Below are 19,892 nucleotides of genomic sequence, written 5' to 3' on the forward strand. Positions count from 1 at the left end.
GGCAGAAAGCACCATTACTATCTCAAGTGCAACCAGAGGGCTTGATCGCACTCAAGGCCTCAATCATTTGATAAATGCCAGGCCTTTATTTCAGTTGCTCTCACTAGGCCCAGGTAGGACTCTGGAAAGACAGGCATCCCTGCTTGCCTACCTAGCCCATGCACTAAGGAAGGCAGTCTCCAGTTGTGCCCAGGGAAATCCAAATCGGTCACCTGAAAAGTAGGGTCCATCTGAGTGTCGCCTGGTGTAGATCCCCTAAGAACAAATCGGAGATTCTGCTCCAGCGAGACTGCCAGAATCCACTCTCAAGATCAGACTGTCAGCTTTGCCACTCTGGCTTTACAGCCAGGGGCAAGACCCTAGAGGAGGAAAGGGATTCACTTCAGGGGGTTCAGCACGAACCATGAGATATCTTTGGCAGGACCACGGAAAACCAGCAGGCTCTTTTCGGACCCAGGGCCTTCCTTGTCGCCCACTGTCCCAGGGTCCCTTGGGACAGGCAGCCAGCCCACCATCCTTGCGTCCTTCTACTTCCCTGCCTCACAGGCACACTCCGGCAGAGGGACACACATTTACATCCCACACATGTGCTCTCCTCTCATTTCTGCACGGCCAGGGAGGTTCAAGTGCCTGGTGGCATGCCACACTCACACCCTGTGCCTGCTAGGATGCCTGGGGTTTCACACGGACAGCCTACCTCAGCACAGCTGACATGTAGTGTTCGATCATGCCAGTGTGTGCTCCTTCGGGAGGGAGCGTGCTGCCTGACGGGCTGATCCGGGGCAGCACGGGCCCAGGACCTCTCACGTGTATCCTTCTCACGTGTGTGGAACAAGGCTCCAGGGCAGCAGGCTCTCTGTGACTCCTCCTCCTTCAGGTCTCTGCCCTTCTCTACAGGACCTTAGGCTCCTCACCACCCCAGGTCCTGCCATAGCCACGTCCACCATTTCCATCGGCTGGCCCACTCTGACACAAACTCAGGGGTCCACAGGCAGTGGTTTCAAAGCCCCACCCTACCTGATTGGCACTGGGTGAATCCTCTGACCACCCAACCCTCCATTTGGTCCAAATACACAAAATAACACGGTAGAAAATGTGAACGTGTTTTCCTTTTTGGCCTAGTTGCACACATGGGAGCGATGCTCTGAATTAGCCGTCCTTTCCTCTTTCCCACCCTGGACAGGATTACTGCAGAGATAGGTCGAAAAATGACCCTCAGTCTGGTGACGCCTCATGCCTCCTCATCACGTCGCTTGGCATTTTCTCTCCTGATAACTTCATCTGTGCGTCTGCTCTGAGGCAGGAACACACACACGCACACAAACAGACCCACATTAACACAGGTGACACAAGACCCTGTGTGTATATACACACACATTCTGGAGAGGGGACACAAACACAAACAGGGAACACAGCTATCTCAGTAGCTGAATACGCCCGTGCCCAGCAATGTGGGAAATGGCATCAGAAGGCACCATGTCCTTCCCTTGGGGCCCCCTGTCCACCTCGCCCCTCAGCTCTTCCGTATTTTCTCAAGCCGGCCTGAAGTCAGTCCCAGCGTGGCCTGCGTGGTGGCGGTTATAAGGCGAGTGGTGGATGTGGATATTCACAGACGACTCCAAAGTCAGCACCTAAGTGCACTGTCAGCCCAGGGAGGACGCCCTTCCAGTCATAGGCTATCCCAGGAGCAGTGGCGGGAGGGAAGGTCCCAGACAATCTCAAAATTCCTGAGCAGCAGAAGGCCAGGGACAGTGCGATTGACCGAAGGATGATTCTGATAAACAGACGGCATTCACCCTGCCTCGAGCAAAATATCCGAGGATTCTGGCATTGCAAGCACAGCTGCTTTTAGGGAGACTTCCTTCACTCACAGCCACACCGAGTCCCCAAGGCTCCAGTCTCAGCACGTCACCTGCTACGTGCATGACTCAAACCCAGGTTCCCCGGCTAGCTTGCATGAGCCTGAGCATTTCCATCTGGGAAAGAACAGTGCCCCAGCCTCTACAAGGATGTCCCCTCAGGGCCCCGCTGCAGACCCCCTCACCACCTGAGTGTCTGTCAGCTCCCCCTCGTGAAACAAGTTTCCTCCCTGGGGTAGTACTTCAGGGGATCGTGCCACACGTCCTGGCCAATGATCTGATGGCAGTAAGAGCAAGGTCAGCCTGGGGCTGACCAGGCCCGTAACCCTCCCTTGAGAAGCCAAGAGCTCCAACATCAATCGCCAACTGTTTGCAGGCCGAAACCAAACTCACCTCAGCAATCCTGTTCGATTCTGGGCAGTTGTGGCCTGACAGCCAATTGAGAAAATGCAGGCTCCTGGTGTCCAGCCTGTGGCTGGGTGGTCCCCGTTCATAGTCCTAGAACCAGTGAACTGGTGTGGAATGGCGTGCCCTATACCCTGTAGAAAGACAGGGGAGACAGGGGTGGATGCGGCAGCTCAAGTATCGACCCACACCCTCACCCCGGCCCCCATGCGCACCCACACTCACCACCCTGGGAGCCACGTTTACCAGTGATGTCAAGGTAATATTCCTTAACAATCACCGTGTTCCAGAAGTACGGGTTGTCCCGAAAGGAGAAGATCAGCTTGCAGCGGGACCAGGGATGGCTCCGCACCTGCATCTGCCAGCACAGGGAGGAGGGAAAAGGTGCAAGCATTGAGGTGCCTCAGCTTGCCTCCCAGGCCGGCCTTAACAGCCTCCATGATGCCTCTGCAAAGTCTCACAGTACAGGCCCGTGGATAACACCATCCCCCACCTCCCTGTCAAGTGCCACACCCACCCATCCTCAGCCTCCCTCACTGACCTTGAAGTCGATCATGTACCTAAAAAAATCTTCATCCTGGGCGCTGATTATGATTGACAGTTGAGGGTGGTTCATAATCTGGTTTGGGTCAAGGAGACATTCAGGCCACATGCCGGGCCAAGAAGAGCCAGGGGCAACAGCCCTATTCTGGCCTGGAGAAGGACACTGGAACAGGCATCTGCAAGGATGCTGGGCACTCGCGCTTGCCCAGTCATGACTCAGATATTCAGGCCCTGCCATACCATCAGACCTGCTCGTGGCTCTGGGTTCCCTGTGCTGTTCCGCAGCTCAGGTGGTCTGCAACCCACAAGCACGGGCTATTTCTCACCTCTCCTGCCCGCCTCCTGGCCCGTGTTTGCTGGGTAGTAGCATGTCATTGGTAACATGGTTAGGACTTGCAGTCTTTGTGACTATGGTATCTGAAAGAAATTGGGGTGTGTGTGTGTTTCTATGTGTGTCTGAATGTGTGTGTATCTCTGGGTGTGTGTGTGTGTGTGTGTTTGTGTGTGTGTGTGTGTGGAAAATCCCATGTTTCAGCTATTTCCTGGTATCATCCACAAACAATAAATGTCTGCAGTTGCTGCTGTAGTGTAATCTCTCTGGTCATCCTGACCTAGAGGACCTGGGTACAGATCCTCCTCAGATGCAGGCCTGAAGGGGAAACCCCGAGTCATGGCTGTGACACTTACAGGTATGGCTCTGACCAGATACACCTCGGCTGTGCATTTGGAACCTGCCAATGCCCAGGACCACACTTTCCTCAGGGGCCTGCAGCACCCTACCTCTGCCCTCGCCACACACACACACCCACCCCTCACATGCACCTGCTTCTGCTCCACCTCCTCCTCCTCTTCCCGACAGGCAAATACCTAGGAGCAGCAGGAAGGATACAGGTTTGGCCCAGAAGCCAGGGATGCCCTGGGGAATGGCACTTCTCCGAGCCAAGTGACGCTTCCTGCTCAGATGGTTCATGCGCATGAAGCGAACGGAGGCCCGACGGTTTTCCTCATGCAGGGAGCTCACTTCCAACTGCAGGGCCCTCAGTGCCTGTAGCCCAATGGCGCCGGCCTCTCACTTGGGCCTCCAGGTCTTTCCAGGCCCTGCTCCTCCACTGTCTTCTCCTCCAGCTCCTGGGAGGACCCCTGATCCCGCTCGTCATCTGCCACAACCTCCACCTCATCCATGACGTCTTCTGCCAGCAGCTGGCACACCTGCCCCATCCCAGAATGCTCTCCATCCACCAGGGTCCCCCCGCTGTCCTCCACCGCCTCCACCACGTAGAGGGTGACTTCTTCGCCTGCTGTGCCACCTGGTGGCTGCAAAGTTCCAGCCGTGCACGGCATCGCGACGGCATGCCCCCTGGCCGCTGCCACCTGAGCAACCGGGCTCCCATCTAAGAAGGTCCGGAGTCCCGGGTCGCTCCCGCCTTCCTCTGGCCGCCTCTCACTCTCCTCTGGGACATGGCTGTGACCCCGAGCTGGGGCAGATGTGAAGGGACCGGACATAATATCACAGCAAGTGGTGTGCAATGGCGGCCCGGCTGAAGTAACCGGGTGTGGCTCGCTAGCTCTTTGGGGCGGTGTGAGATTGGAATGGTCAGGAGGTGGGGACTGGTGTGTCGCGGGTGGCCTGAGGCTTTAGAAAGGGGTTCCGGAGAGACCACGACAGGGTGCATGGAGGTTAGCCCAACACGGGGGACCTGTAGGCTGTGAGACAGGCTCAGGCTGCTGGGTCAAATTGAGACCAATGGCAGAGTGTGTAGTGTGCGGCACCCTGAGGGAAACTTCCCTAGACCAGAGGGTGGCTTCCCCGCTTCCTGGGCTCCAGAGCCCCCACGTGGCACAACTCGGCTTCAGGGAGGGCATGGCTATTGCATCTAGCCTTACTGCAGGCGCTGGCATTGAATTGGCCTCTGGAATTTCAAGCCATGTTCTCGCTCTGCAATCCAAAAGCACACTGCTGTGTCCCATGGGACCGCCCATCCCTCGGAGCTCTCCCTGAGTATCTAAAGGATAGGCAGGGGTGCAAAGTGGCTGGATAGTTTCCTTGGTGGGACAGGAGCCTGCTGCTGTCTAGATGGTAGGGGAGTGTTTACAAACCATAACGTTTGCAACACTTGAACTCCACTCTTCACGGGCACCAGAGCCATAGGACAGAGATCTCTCTCTTTGTCTCTGCTTCTCGCCTATCACTGATTCTGGTGATGCTGCTGTGTGTGCACCAGGGAATGCTGTCTGTGTGTCTCCGACTCTCTAAGTGGTGCTGTGGTCCTCTGCCATTCTCTGGACACAAGCGCTCAGAAGAAACGCTTAACCTTGGAGTGAAGGCAAGCCCTTCTCCTCCTCAGTGAGTCGCACCCATGGCAGATGAGACTGTTCTGGGCCACAGGTTTGGAGAGTGCTCTCTCAAACTGGAAAGCCCACGGTGGGTGGTTACTGCTGAAGCACAGAAGGGGACGGGTGACCCTCCCTCCCTCGCTGGGCAGACATGAACACTGCACAGGACTCTGGCGATACGGCCACACCTTGCGCAGAGGGAGAAACGGGTCACGGTCTGCTGGCATGACGGAACTACCTGAACCTTGCTGGAATGCCTACCAGTGAGAGGCTAAGGACACCAGCGCGTTGAGTTCCACGACACACCAGTGCCGTAGGACTGAACGATGGCCCGTTTACCCTATCCAGGCCCTTTCAAAGAGGTTCTGTTCTCCAAGTGAGAACACATCCCAGCCTACCCGGTGGCCCAAACCTGTGGGGCTGCTACCAGCAAGACGATCAACCTAAGCCATCCTTCCCATAGTCCTCATAGGCGGTATCTGTGTTCTGCAAAGGGTACAAAGAGAGATGTCTCACACTCTATGGTTGCGCAGGTAGTAGGTGCTTATGCTCCAGTGCCATTGTATCTCTGAAACCTTACACAAAAAGCAAGGGGTGCTCATGCTTCTGGCCAGGACATGGAAAGCATGCCCAGCACTGAAGAAGAATGCCAAGCCCCTCATAGCTCTTTGTCCAAAGGGCTGTTGGCTCACACACCGCAGCTTCTGTGCCTGGGACGACAGCCCAATCTGTGTCTCGGCTCCTCTGCACTCAACGATCATGCCCAGGTGATTTCCTCCTGCCTCTCCTTTCTGCCAGAGTTCCGGGCTGCAGGCGTCTATTTCCATGTAGAACTTGCTAACTCAGTGGGATCATAGGGCATGATCACCTGGCTTCACTGCTTCTGCTGGCAAGAGTCTATGTTCCCTTCATGTTTCCGCTGTCCTTTCTTGCGTCACCTAGCTAGGTGTCTTCTGACTGCTCACCCTCACAAGTGTACTGGTAGGCGCTTCTGCGCACGAATATTCACACATGTCCACATTTCCACACTCACATCCCTGAGAGGAGACTTACACATGTGCAGAAGGACAGGGTTTCTTGTCCAGGAACATGGATTTTCATAAGCACCCGACATTCTTTGTCCCTGTTATTTTTCTTCACTTGCTCGTTGATCCTGGCAGCTTTCACTTCTATCTCTGTGACTTGTGCTCAACATTAACAAGATCTTGGCATTGTTCATGACAGGGATGGACATGCAGAGCGTCTGGCATACCTGGAAGTGCTCAGTGTGGACAGCTGTGTGACTTGTGCCTGTGTTCCACATTCTCCCATAACCTTGGGCAGGTTCACAGTACCAGTGATCTTGGCATGATTCCATTACCTGTGCTTTCCTTCAGGGAACCAGAAAACAAGGGCCTTTGGGCTCAGCTAACTTGGAGAACTGCTTTCTCGGCGTGCACCTCTCTACATCATGCTTTGTCAAGTCTGTGCCCCTTTGCATGCCTATATCCCTTAGGGCCCACAGCATTCTGGCTGAGGGTCCCTGTCCTCCCTATCTTGGAGATTTCTGTGTGGACCTGTATTCCTGTGCCCCAGCGTTCCCTCCCTGTAGCTGGAAAAGGCCAACGAGATGCCCAAGGCTCCAACAGGCCCAAGAGACCGTGGCAGGCCTGGGACAGATACAATGTCGTGAAGAAGGTGCACATGCATCTACAGGGTCTCTTCCAGTACAAGGCATGGGATCTGAGACCAGAAAGTGAAGCTGGCATCCCTAGAACGAGTCTCTTCAGTTTATTACTCCCCAGTCACACGGAGTTCCCGAACCGATGATGCCCTAGGAAACTGGCCCTTTAAGAACCACAGCTCATGCCCTCTTGGGCAGAAAGCACCATTACTATCTCAAGTGCAACCAGAGGGCTTGATCGCACTCAAGGCCTCAATCATTTGATAAATGCCAGGCCTTTATTTCAGTTGCTCTCACTAGGCCCAGGTAGGACTCTGGAAAGACAGGCATCCTGCTTGCCTACCTAGCCCATGCACTAAGGAAGGCAGTCTCCAGTTGTGCCCAGGGAAATCCAAATCGGTCACCTGAAATGTAGGGTCCATCTGAGTGTCGCCTGGTGTAGATCCCCTAAGAACAAATCGGAGATTCTGCTCCAGCGAGACTGCCAGAATCCACTCTCAAGATCAGACTGTCAGCTTTGCCACTCTGGCTTTACAGCCAGGGGCAAGACCCTAGAGGAGGAAAGGGATTCACTTCAGGGGGTTCAGCACGAACCATGAGATATCTTTGGCAGGACCACGGAAAACCAGCAGGCTCTTTTCGGACCCAGGGCCTTCCTTGTCGCCCACTGTCCCAGGGTCCCTTGGGACAGGCAGCCAGCCCACCATCCTTGCGTCCTTCTACTTCCCTGCCTCACAGGCACACTCCGGCAGAGGGACACACATTTACATCCCACACATGTGCTCTCCTCTCATTTCTGCACGGCCAGGGAGGTTCAAGTGCCTGGTGGCATGCCACACTCACACCCTGTGGCCACTTGCATGCCTGGGGTTTCACACGGACAGCCTACCTCAGCACAGCTGACATGTAGTGTTCGATCATGCCAGTGTGTGCTCCTTCGGGAGGGAGCGTGCTGCCTGACGGGCTGATCCGGGGCAGCACGGGCCCAGGACCTCTCACGTGTATCCTTCTCACGTGTGTGGAACAAGGCTCCAGGGCAGCAGGCTCTCTGTGACTCCTCCTCCTTCAGGTCTCTGCCCTTCTCTACAGGACCTTAGGCTCCTCACCACCCCAGGTCCTGCCATAGCCACGTCCACCATTTCCATCGGCTGGCCCACTCTGACACAAACTCAGGGGTCCACAGGACAGTGGTTTCAAAGCCCCACCCTACCTGATTGGCACTGGGTGAATCCTCTGACCACCCAACCCTCCATTTGGTCCAAATACACAAAATAACACGGTAGAAAATGTGAACGTGTTTTCCTTTTTGGCCTAGTTGCACACATGGGAGCGATGCTCTGAATTAGCCGTCCTTTCCTCTTTCCCACCCTGGACAGGATTACTGCAGAGATAGGTCGAAAAATGACCCTCAGTCTGGTGACGCCTCATGCCTCCTCATCACGTCGCTTGGCATTTTCTCTCCTGATAACTTCATCTGTGCGTCTGCTCTGAGGCAGGAACACACACACGCACACAAACAGACCACAACATTAACACAGGTGACACAAGACCCTGTGTGTATATACACACACATTCTGGAGAGGGGACACAAACACAAACAGGGAACACAGCTATCTCAGTAGCTGAATACGCCCGTGCCCAGCAATGTGGGAAATGGCATCAGAAGGCACCATGTCCTTCCCTTGGGGCCCCCTGTCCACCTCGCCCCTCAGCTCTTCCGTATTTTCTCAAGCCGGCCTGAAGTCAGTCCCAGCGTGGCCTGCGTGGTGGCGGTTATAAGGCGAGTGGTGGATGTGGATATTCACAGACGACTCCAAAGTCAGCACCTAAGTGCACTGTCAGCCCAGGGAGGACGCCCTTCCAGTCATAGGCTATCCCAGGAGCAGTGGCGGGAGGGAAGGTCCCAGACAATCTCAAAATTCCTGAGCAGCAGAAGGCCAGGGACAGTGCGATTGACCGAAGGATGATTCTGATAAACAGACGGCATTCACCCTGCCTCGAGCAAAATATCCGAGGATTCTGGCATTGCAAGCACAGCTGCTTTTAGGGAGACTTCCTTCACTCACAGCCACACCGAGTCCCCAAGGCTCCAGTCTCAGCACGTCACCTGCTACGTGCATGACTCAAACCCAGGTTCCCCGGCTAGCTTGCATGAGCCTGAGCATTTCCATCTGGGAAAGAACAGTGCCCCAGCCTCTACAAGGATGTCCCCTCAGGGCCCCGCTGCAGACCCCCTCACCACCTGAGTGTCTGTCAGCTCCCCCTCGTGAAACAAGTTTCCTCCCTGGGGTAGTACTTCAGGGGATCGTGCCACACGTCCTGGCCAATGATCTGATGGCAGTAAGAGCAAGGTCAGCCTGGGGCTGACCAGGCCCGTAACCCTCCCTTGAGAAGCCAAGAGCTCCAACATCAATCGCCAACTGTTTGCAGGCCGAAACCAAACTCACCTCAGCAATCCTGTTCGATTCTGGGCAGTTGTGGCCTGACAGCCAATTGAGAAAATGCAGGCTCCTGGTGTCCAGCCTGTGGCTGGGTGGTCCCCGTTCATAGTCCTAGAACCAGTGAACTGGTGTGGAATGGCGTGCCCTATACCCTGTAGAAAGACAGGGGAGACAGGGGTGGATGCGGCAGCTCAAGTATCGACCCACACCCTCACCCCGGCCCCCATGCGCACCCACACTCACCACCCTGGGAGCCACGTTTACCAGTGATGTCAAGGTAATATTCCTTAACAATCACCGTGTTCCAGAAGTACGGGTTGTCCCGAAAGGAGAAGATCAGCTTGCAGCGGGACCAGGGATGGCTCCGCACCTGCATCTGCCAGCACAGGGAGGAGGGAAAAGGTGCAAGCATTGAGGTGCCTCAGCTTGCCTCCCAGGCCGGCCTTAACAGCCTCCATGATGCCTCTGCAAAGTCTCACAGTACAGGCCCGTGGATAACACCATCCCCCACCTCCCTGTCAAGTGCCACACCCACCCATCCTCAGCCTCCCTCACTGACCTTGAAGTCGATCATGTACCTAAAAAAATCTTCATCCTGGGCGCTGATTATGATTGACAGTTGAGGGTGGTTCATAATCTGGTTAGGGTCAAGGAGACATTCAGGCCACATGCCGGGCCAAGAAGAGCCAGGGGCAACAGCCCTATTCTGGCCTGAAGAAGGACACTGGAACAGGCATCTGCAAGGATGCTGGGCACTCGCGCTTGCCCAGTCATGACTCAGATATTCAGGCCCTGCCATACCATCAGACCTGCTCGTGGCTCTGGGTTCCCTGTGCTGTTCCGCAGCTCAGGTGGTCTGCAACCCACAAGCATGGGCTATTTCTCACCTCTCCTGCCCGCCTCCTGGCCCGTGTTTGCTGGGTAGTAGCATGTCATTGGTAACATGGTTAGGACTTGCAGTCTTTGTGACTATGGTATCTGAAAGAAATTGGGGTGTGTGTGTGTTTCTATGTGTGTCTGAACGTGTGTGTATCTCTGGGTGTGTGTGTGTGTGTGTTTGTGTGTGTGTGTGTGTGGAAAATCCCATGTTTCAGCTATTTCCTGGTATCATCCACAAACAATAAATGTCTGCAGTTGCTGCTGTAGTGTAATCTCTCTGGTCATCCTGACCTAGAGGACCTGGGTACAGATCCTCCTCAGATGCAGGCCTGAAGGGGAAACCCCGAGTCATGGCTGTGACACTTACAGGTATGGCTCTGACCAGATACACCTCGGCTGTGCATTTGGAACCTGCCAATGCCCAGGACCACACTTTCCTCAGGGGCCTGCAGCACCCTACCTCTGCCCTCGCCACACACACACACCCACCCCTCACATGCACCTGCTTCTGCTCCACCTCCTCCTCCTCTTCCCGACAGGCAAATACCTAGGAGCAGCAGGAAGGATACAGGTTTGGCCCAGAAGCCAGGGATGCCCTGGGGAATGGCACTTCTCCGAGCCAAGTGACGCTTCCTGCTCAGATGGTTCATGTGCATGAAGCGAACGGAGGCCCGACGGTTTTCCTCATGCAGGGAGCTCACTTCCAACTGCAGGGCCCTCAGTGCCTGTAGCCCAATGGCGCCGGCCTCTCACTTGGGCCTCCAGGTCTTTCCAGGCCCTGCTCCTCCACTGTCTTCTCCTCCAGCTCCTGGGAGGACCCCTGATCCCGCTCGTCATCTGCCACAACCTCCACCTCATCCATGACGTCTTCTGCCAGCAGCTGGCACACCTGCCCCATCCCAGAATGCTCTCCATCCACCAGGGTCCCCCCGCTGTCCTCCACCGCCTCCACCACGTAGAGGGTGACTTCTTCGCCTGCTGTGCCACCTGGTGGCTGCAAAGTTCCAGCCGTGCACGGCATCGCGACGGCATGCCCCCTGGCCGCTGCCACCTGAGCAACCGGGCTCCCATCTAAGAAGGTCCGGAGTCCCGGGTCGCTCCCGCCTTCCTCTGGCCGCCTCTCACTCTCCTCTGGGACATGGCTGTGACCCCGAGCTGGGGCAGATGTGAAGGGACCGGACATAATATCACAGCAAGTGGTGTGCAATGGCGGCCCGGCTGAAGTAACCGGGTGTGGCTCGCTAGCTCTTTGGGGCGGTGTGAGATTGGAATGGTCAGGAGGTGGGGACTGGTGTGTCGCGGGTGGCCTGAGGCTTTAGAAAGGGGTTCCGGAGAGACCACGACAGGGTGCACGGAGGTTAGCCCAACACGGGGGACCTGTAGGCTGTGAGACAGGCTCAGGCTGCTGGGTCAAATTGAGACCAATGGCAGAGTGTGTAGTGTGCGGCACCCTGAGGGAAACTTCCCTAGACCAGAGGGTGGCTTCCCCGCTTCCTGGGCTCCAGAGCCCCCACGTGGCACAACTCGGCTTCAGGGAGGGCATGGCTATTGCATCTAGCCTTACTGCAGGCGCTGGCATTGAATTGGCCTCTGGAATTTCAAGCCATGTTCTCGCTCTGCAATCCAAAAGCACACTGCTGTGTCCCATGGGACCGCCCATCCCTCGGAGCTCTCCCTGAGTATCTAAAGGATAGGCAGGGGCGCAAAGTGGCTGGATAGTTTCCTTGGTGGGACAGGAGCCTGCTGCTGTCTAGATGGTAGGGGAGTGTTTACAAACCATAACGTTTGCAACACTTGAACTCCACTCTTCACGGGCACCAGAGCCATAGGACAGAGATCTCTCTCTTTGTCTCTGCTTCTCGCCTATCACTGATTCTGGTGATGCTGCTGTGTGTGCACCAGGGAATGCTGTCTGTGTGTCTCCGACTCTCTAAGTGGTGCTGTGGTCCTCTGCCATTCTCTGGACACAAGCGCTCAGAAGAAACGCTTAACCTTGGAGTGAAGGCAAGCCCTTCTCCTCCTCAGTGAGTCGCACCCATGGCAGATGAGACTGTTCTGGGCCACAGGTTTGGAGAGTGCTCTCTCAAACTGGAAAGCCCACGGTGGGTGGTTACTGCTGAAGCACAGAAGGGGACGGGTGACCCTCCCTCCCTCGCTGGGCAGACATGAACACTGCACAGGACTCTGGCGATACGGCCACACCTTGCGCAGAGGGAGAAACGGGTCACGGTCTGCTGGCATGACGGAACTACCTGAACCTTGCTGGAATGCCTACCAGTGAGAGGCTAAGGACACCAGCGCGTTGAGTTCCACGACACACCAGTGCCGTAGGACTGAACGATGGCCCGTTTACCCTATCCAGGCCCTTTCAAAGAGGTTCTGTTCTCCAAGTGAGAACACATCCCAGCCTACCCGGTGGCCCAAACCTGTGGGGCTGCTACCAGCAAGACGATCAACCTAAGCCATCCTTCCCATAGTCCTCATAGGCGGTATCTGTGTTCTGCAAAGGGTACAAAGAGAGATGTCTCACACTCTATGGTTGCGCAGGTAGTAGGTGCTTATGCTCCAGTGCCATTGTATCTCTGAAACCTTACACAAAAAGCAAGGGGTGCTCATGCTTCTGGCCAGGACATGGAAAGCATGCCCAGCACTGAAGAAGAATGCCAAGCCCCTCATAGCTCTTTGTCCAAAGGGCTGTTGGCTCACACACCGCAGCTTCTGTGCCTGGGATGACAGCCCAATCTGTGTCTCGGCTCCTCTGCACTCAACGATCATGCCCAGGTGATTTCCTCCTGCCTCTCCTTTCTGCCAGAGTTCCGGGCTGCAGGCGTCTATTTCCATGTAGAACTTGCTAACTCAGTGGGATCATAGGGCATGATCACCTGGCTTCACTGCTTCTGCTGGCAAGAGTCTATGTTCCCTTCATGTTTCCGCTGTCCTTTCTTGCGTCACCTAGCTAGGTGTCTTCTGACTGCTCACCCTCACAAGTGTACTGGTAGGCGCTTCTGCGCACGAATATTCACACATGTCCACATTTCCACACTCACATCCCTGAGAGGAGACTTACACATGTGCAGAAGGACAGGGTTTCTTGTCCAGGAACATGGATTTTCATAAGCACCCGACATTCTTTGTCCCTGTTATTTTTCTTCACTTGCTCGTTGATCCTGGCAGCTTTCACTTCTATCTCTGTGACTTGTGCTCAACATTAACAAGATCTTGGCATTGTTCATGACAGGGATGGACATGCAGAGCGTCTGGCATACCTGGAAGTGCTCAGTGTGGACAGCTGTGTGACTTGTGCCTGTGTTCCACATTCTCCCATAACCTTGGGCAGGTTCACAGTACCAGTGATCTTGGCATGATTCCATTACCTGTGCTTTCCTTCAGGGAACCAGAAAACAAGGGCCTTTGGGCTCAGCTAACTTGGAGAACTGCTTTCTCAGCATGCACCTCTCTACATCATGCTTTGTCAAGTCTGTGCCCCATTGCATGCCTATATCCCTTAGGGCCCACAGCATTCTGGCTGAGGGTCCCTGTCCTCCCTATCTTGGAGATTTCTGTGTGGACCTGTATTCCTGTGCCCCAGCGTTCCCTCCCTGTAGCTGGAAAAGGCCAACGAGATGCCCAAGGCTCCAACAGGCCCAAGAGACCGTGGCAGGCCTGGGACAGATACAATTTCGTGAAGAAGGTGCACATGCATCTACAGGGTCTCTTCCAGTACAAGGCATGGGATCTGAGACCAGAAAGTGAAGCTGGCATCCCTAGAACGAGTCTCTTCAGTTTATTACTCCCCAGTCACACGGAGTTCCCGAACCGATGATGCCCTAGGAAACTGGCCCTTTAAGAACCACAGCTCATGCCCTCTTGGGCAGAAAGCACCATTACTATCTCAAGTGCAACCAGAGGGCTTGATCGCACTCAAGGCCTCAATCATTTGATAAATGCCAGGCCTTTATTTCAGTTGCTCTCACTAGGCCCAGGTAGGACTCTGGAAAGACAGGCATCCCTGCTTGCCTACCTAGCCCATGCACTAAGGAAGGCAGTCTCCAGTTGTGCCCAGGGAAATCCAAATCGGTCACCTGAAAAGTAGGGTCCATCTGAGTGTCGCCTGGTGTAGATCCCCTAAGAACAAATCGGAGATTCTGCTCCAGCGAGACTGCCAGAATCCACTCTCAAGATCAGACTGTCAGCTTTGCCACTCTGGCTTTACAGCCAGGGGCAAGACCCTAGAGGAGGAAAGGGATTCACTTCAGGGGGTTCAGCACGAACCATGAGATATCTTTGGCAGGACCACGGAAAACCAGCAGGCTCTTTTCGGACCCAGGGCCTTCCTTGTCGCCCACTGTCCCAGGGTCCCTTGGGACAGGCAGCCAGCCCACCATCCTTGCGTCCTTCTACTTCCCTGCCTCACAGGCACACTCCGGCAGAGGGACACACATTTACATCCCACACATGTGCTCTCCTCTCATTTCTGCACGGCCAGGGAGGTTCAAGTGCCTGGTGGCATGCCACACTCACACCCTGTGCCTGCTAGGATGCCTGGGGTTTCACACGGACAGCCTACCTCAGCACAGCTGACATGTAGTGTTCGATCATGCCAGTGTGTGCTCCTTCGGGAGGGAGCGTGCTGCCTGACGGGCTGATCCGGGGCAGCACGGGCCCAGGACCTCTCACGTGTATCCTTCTCACGTGTGTGGAACAAGGCTCCAGGGCAGCAGGCTCTCTGTGACTCCTCCTCCTTCAGGTCTCTGCCCTTCTCTACAGGACCTTAGGCTCCTCACCACCCCAGGTCCTGCCATAGCCACGTCCACCATTTCCATCGGCTGGCCCACTCTGACACAAACTCAGGGGTCCACAGGCAGTGGTTTCAAAGCCCCACCCTACCTGATTGGCACTGGGTGAATCCTCTGACCACCCAACCCTCCATTTGGTCCAAATACACAAAATAACACGGTAGAAAATGTGAACGTGTTTTCCTTTTTGGCCTAGTTGCACACATGGGAGCGATGCTCTGAATTAGCCGTCCTTTCCTCTTTCCCACCCTGGACAGGATTACTGCAGAGATAGGTCGAAAAATGACCCTCAGTCTGGTGACGCCTCATGCCTCCTCATCACGTCGCTTGGCATTTTCTCTCCTGATAACTTCATCTGTGCGTCTGCTCTGAGGCAGGAACACACACACGCACACAAACAGACCCACATTAACACAGGTGACACAAGACCCTGTGTGTATATACACACACATTCTGGAGAGGGGACACAAACACAAACAGGGAACACAGCTATCTCAGTAGCTGAATACGCCCGTGCCCAGCAATGTGGGAAATGGCATCAGAAGGCACCATGTCCTTCCCTTGGGGCCCCCTGTCCACCTCGCCCCTCAGCTCTTCCGTATTTTCTCAAGCCGGCCTGAAGTCAGTCCCAGCGTGGCCTGCGTGGTGGCGGTTATAAGGCGAGTGGTGGATGTGGATATTCACAGACGACTCCAAAGTCAGCACCTAAGTGCACTGTCAGCCCAGGGAGGACGCCCTTCCAGTCATAGGCTATCCCAGGAGCAGTGGCGGGAGGGAAGGTCCCAGACAATCTCAAAATTCCTGAGCAGCAGAAGGCCAGGGACAGTGCGATTGACCGAAGGATGATTCTGATAAACAGACGGCATTCACCCTGCCTCGAGCAAAATATCCGAGGATTCTGGCATTGCAAGCACAGCTGCTTTTAGGGAGACTTCCTTCACTCACAGCCACACCGAGTCCCCAAGGCTCCAGTCTCAGCACGTCACCTGCTACGTGCATGACTCAAACCCAGGTTCCCCGGCTAGCTTGCATGAGCCTGAGCATTTCCATCTGGGAAAGAACAGTGCCCCAGCCTCTACAAGGATGTCCCCTCAGGGCCCCGCTGCAGACCCCCTCACCACCTGAGTGTCTGTCAGCTCCCCCTCGTGAAACAAGTTTCCTCCCTGGGGTAGTACTTCAGGGGATCGTGCCACACGTCCTGGCCAATGATCTGATGGCAGTAAGAGCAAGGTCAGCCTGGGGCTGACCAGGCCCGTAACCCTCCCTTGAGAAGCCAAGAGCTCCAACATCAATCGCCAACTGTTTGCAGGCCGAAACCAAACTCACCTCAGCAATCCTGTTCGATTCTGGGCAGTTGTGGCCTGACAGCCAATTGAGAAAATGCAGGCTCCTGGTGTCCAGCCTGTGGCTGGGTGGTCCCCGTTCATAGTCCTAGAACCAGTGAACTGGTGTGGAATGGCGTGCCCTATACCCTGTAGAAAGACAGGGGAGACAGGGGTGGATGCGGCAGCTCAAGTATCGACCCACACCCTCACCCCGGCCCCCATGCGCACCCACACTCACCACCCTGGGAGCCACGTTTACCAGTGATGTCAAGGTAATATTCCTTAACAATCACCGTGTTCCAGAAGTACGGGTTGTCCCGAAAGGAGAAGATCAGCTTGCAGCGGGACCAGGGATGGCTCCGCACCTGCATCTGCCAGCACAGGGAGGAGGGAAAAGGTGCAAGCATTGAGGTGCCTCAGCTTGCCTCCCAGGCCGGCCTTAACAGCCTCCATGATGCCTCTGCAAAGTCTCACAGTACAGGCCCGTGGATAACACCATCCCCCACCTCCCTGTCAAGTGCCACACCCACCCATCCTCAGCCTCCCTCACTGACCTTGAAGTCGATCATGTACCTAAAAAAATCTTCATCCTGGGCGCTGATTATGATTGACAGTTGAGGGTGGTTCATAATCTGGTTAGGGTCAAGGAGACATTCAGGCCACATGCCGGGCCAAGAAGAGCCAGGGGCAACAGCCCTATTCTGGCCTGAAGAAGGACACTGGAACAGGCATCTGCAAGGATGCTGGGCACTCGCGCTTGCCCAGTCATGACTCAGATATTCAGGCCCTGCCATACCATCAGACCTGCTCGTGGCTCTGGGTTCCCTGTGCTGTTCCGCAGCTCAGGTGGTCTGCAACCCACAAGCATGGGCTATTTCTCACCTCTCCTGCCCGCCTCCTGGCCCGTGTTTGCTGGGTAGTAGCATGTCATTGGTAACATGGTTAGGACTTGCAGTCTTTGTGACTATGGTATCTGAAAGAAATTGGGGTGTGTGTGTGTTTCTATGTGTGTCTGAACGTGTGTGTATCTCTGGGTGTGTGTGTGTGTGTGTTTGTGTGTGTGTGTGTGTGGAAAATCCCATGTTTCAGCTATTTCCTGGTATCATCCACAAACAATAAATGTCTGCAGTTGCTGCTGTAGTGTAATCTCTCTGGTCATCCTGACCTAGAGGACCTGGGTACAGATCCTCCTCAGATGCAGGCCTGAAGGGGAAACCCCGAGTCATGGCTGTGACACTTACAGGTATGGCTCTGACCAGATACACCTCGGCTGTGCATTTGGAACCTGCCAATGCCCAGGACCACACTTTCCTCAGGGGCCTGCAGCACCCTACCTCTGCCCTCGCCACACACACACACCCACCCCTCACATGCACCTGCTTCTGCTCCACCTCCTCCTCCTCTTCCCGACAGGCAAATACCTAGGAGCAGCAGGAAGGATACAGGTTTGGCCCAGAAGCCAGGGATGCCCTGGGGAATGGCACTTCTCCGAGCCAAGTGACGCTTCCTGCTCAGATGGTTCATGTGCATGAAGCGAACGGAGGCCCGACGGTTTTCCTCATGCAGGGAGCTCACTTCCAACTGCAGGGCCCTCAGTGCCTGTAGCCCAATGGCGCCGGCCTCTCACTTGGGCCTCCAGGTCTTTCCAGGCCCTGCTCCTCCACTGTCTTCTCCTCCAGCTCCTGGGAGGACCCCTGATCCCGCTCGTCATCTGCCACAACCTCCACCTCATCCATGACGTCTTCTGCCAGCAGCTGGCACACCTGCCCCATCCCAGAATGCTCTCCATCCACCAGGGTCCCCCCGCTGTCCTCCACCGCCTCCACCACGTAGAGGGTGACTTCTTCGCCTGCTGTGCCACCTGGTGGCTGCAAAGTTCCAGCCGTGCACGGCATCGCGACGGCATGCCCCCTGGCCGCTGCCACCTGAGCAACCGGGCTCCCATCTAAGAAGGTCCGGAGTCCCGGGTCGCTCCCGCCTTCCTCTGGCCGCCTCTCACTCTCCTCTGGGACATGGCTGTGACCCCGAGCTGGGGCAGATGTGAAGGGACCGGACATAATATCACAGCAAGTGGTGTGCAATGGCGGCCCGGCTGAAGTAACCGGGTGTGGCTCGCTAGCTCTTTGGGGCGGTGTGAGATTGGAATGGTCAGGAAGTGGGGACTGGTGTGTCGCGGGTGGCCTGAGGCTTTAGAAAGGGGTTCCGGAGAGACCACGACAGGGTGCACGGAGGTTAGCCCAACACGGGGGACCTGTAGGCTGTGAGACAGGCTCAGGCTGCTGGGTCAAATTGAGACCAATGGCAGAGTGTGTAGTGTGCGGCACCCTGAGGGAAACTTCCCTAGACCAGAGGGTGGCTTCCCCGCTTCCTGGGCTCCAGAGCCCCCACGTGGCACAACTCGGCTTCAGGGAGGGCATGGCTATTGCATCTAGCCTTACTGCAGGCGCTGGCATTGAATTGGCCTCTGGAATTTCAAGCCATGTTCTCGCTCTGCAATCCAAAAGCACACTGCTGTGTCCCATGGGACCGCCCATCCCTCGGAGCTCTCCCTGAGTATCTAAAGGATAGGCAGGGGCGCAAAGTGGCTGGATAGTTTCCTTGGTGGGACAGGAGCCTGCTGCTGTCTAGATGGTAGGGGAGTGTTTACAAACCATAACGTTTGCAACACTTGAACTCCACTCTTCACGGGCACCAGAGCCATAGGACAGAGATCTCTCTCTTTGTCTCTGCTTCTCGCCTATCACTGATTCTGGTGATGCTGCTGTGTGTGCACCAGGGAATGCTGTCTGTGTGTCTCCGACTCTCTAAGTGGTGCTGTGGTCCTCTGCCATTCTCTGGACACAAGCGCTCAGAAGAAACGCTTAACCTTGGAGTGAAGGCAAGCCCTTCTCCTCCTCAGTGAGTCGCACCCATGGCAGATGAGACTGTTCTGGGCCACAGGTTTGGAGAGTGCTCTCTCAAACTGGAAAGCCCACGGTGGGTGGTTACTGCTGAAGCACAGAAGGGGACGGGTGACCCTCCCTCCCTCGCTGGGCAGACATGAACACTGCACAGGACTCTGGCGATACGGCCACACCTTGCGCAGAGGGAGAAACGGGTCACGGTCTGCTGGCATGACGGAACTACCTGAACCTTGCTGGAATGCCTACCAGTGAGAGGCTAAGGACACCAGCGCGTTGAGTTCCACGACACACCAGTGCCGTAGGACTGAACGATGGCCCGTTTACCCTATCCAGGCCCTTTCAAAGAGGTTCTGTTCTCCAAGTGAGAACACATCCCAGCCTACCCGGTGGCCCAAACCTGTGGGGCTGCTACCAGCAAGACGATCAACCTAAGCCATCCTTCCCATAGTCCTCATAGGCGGTATCTGTGTTCTGCAAAGGGTACAAAGAGAGATGTCTCACACTCTATGGTTGCGCAGGTAGTAGGTGCTTATGCTCCAGTGCCATTGTATCTCTGAAACCTTACACAAAAAGCAAGGGGTGCTCATGCTTCTGGCCAGGACATGGAAAGCATGCCCAGCACTGAAGAAGAATGCCAAGCCCCTCATAGCTCTTTGTCCAAAGGGCTGTTGGCTCACACACCGCAGCTTCTGTGCCTGGGACGACAGCCCAATCTGTGTCTCGGCTCCTCTGCACTCAACGATC

The 19,892-nt window shown here is 55.5% G+C and overlaps 3 pseudogenes; all 3 read right to left on the reverse strand.

Moving 5' to 3' along the window:
* Positions 1-2,058: 2,058 nt before the first annotated feature.
* Positions 2,059-4,310, reverse strand: LOC133053623 (testis-specific Y-encoded protein 1-like; annotated as a pseudogene).
* Positions 4,311-9,057: 4,747 nt separating this feature from the next.
* LOC133053624 (testis-specific Y-encoded protein 1-like) lies at positions 9,058-11,307 on the reverse strand (annotated as a pseudogene).
* Positions 11,308-16,052: 4,745 nt separating this feature from the next.
* Positions 16,053-18,302, reverse strand: LOC133053625 (testis-specific Y-encoded protein 1-like; annotated as a pseudogene).
* Between the last annotated feature and the right edge of the window lie 1,590 nt (positions 18,303-19,892).

This window comes from Dama dama, chromosome Y, assembly GCF_033118175.1.
Source record: "Dama dama isolate Ldn47 chromosome Y, ASM3311817v1, whole genome shotgun sequence".
NCBI classification, from domain to species: Eukaryota; Metazoa; Chordata; class Mammalia; order Artiodactyla; family Cervidae; genus Dama; species Dama dama.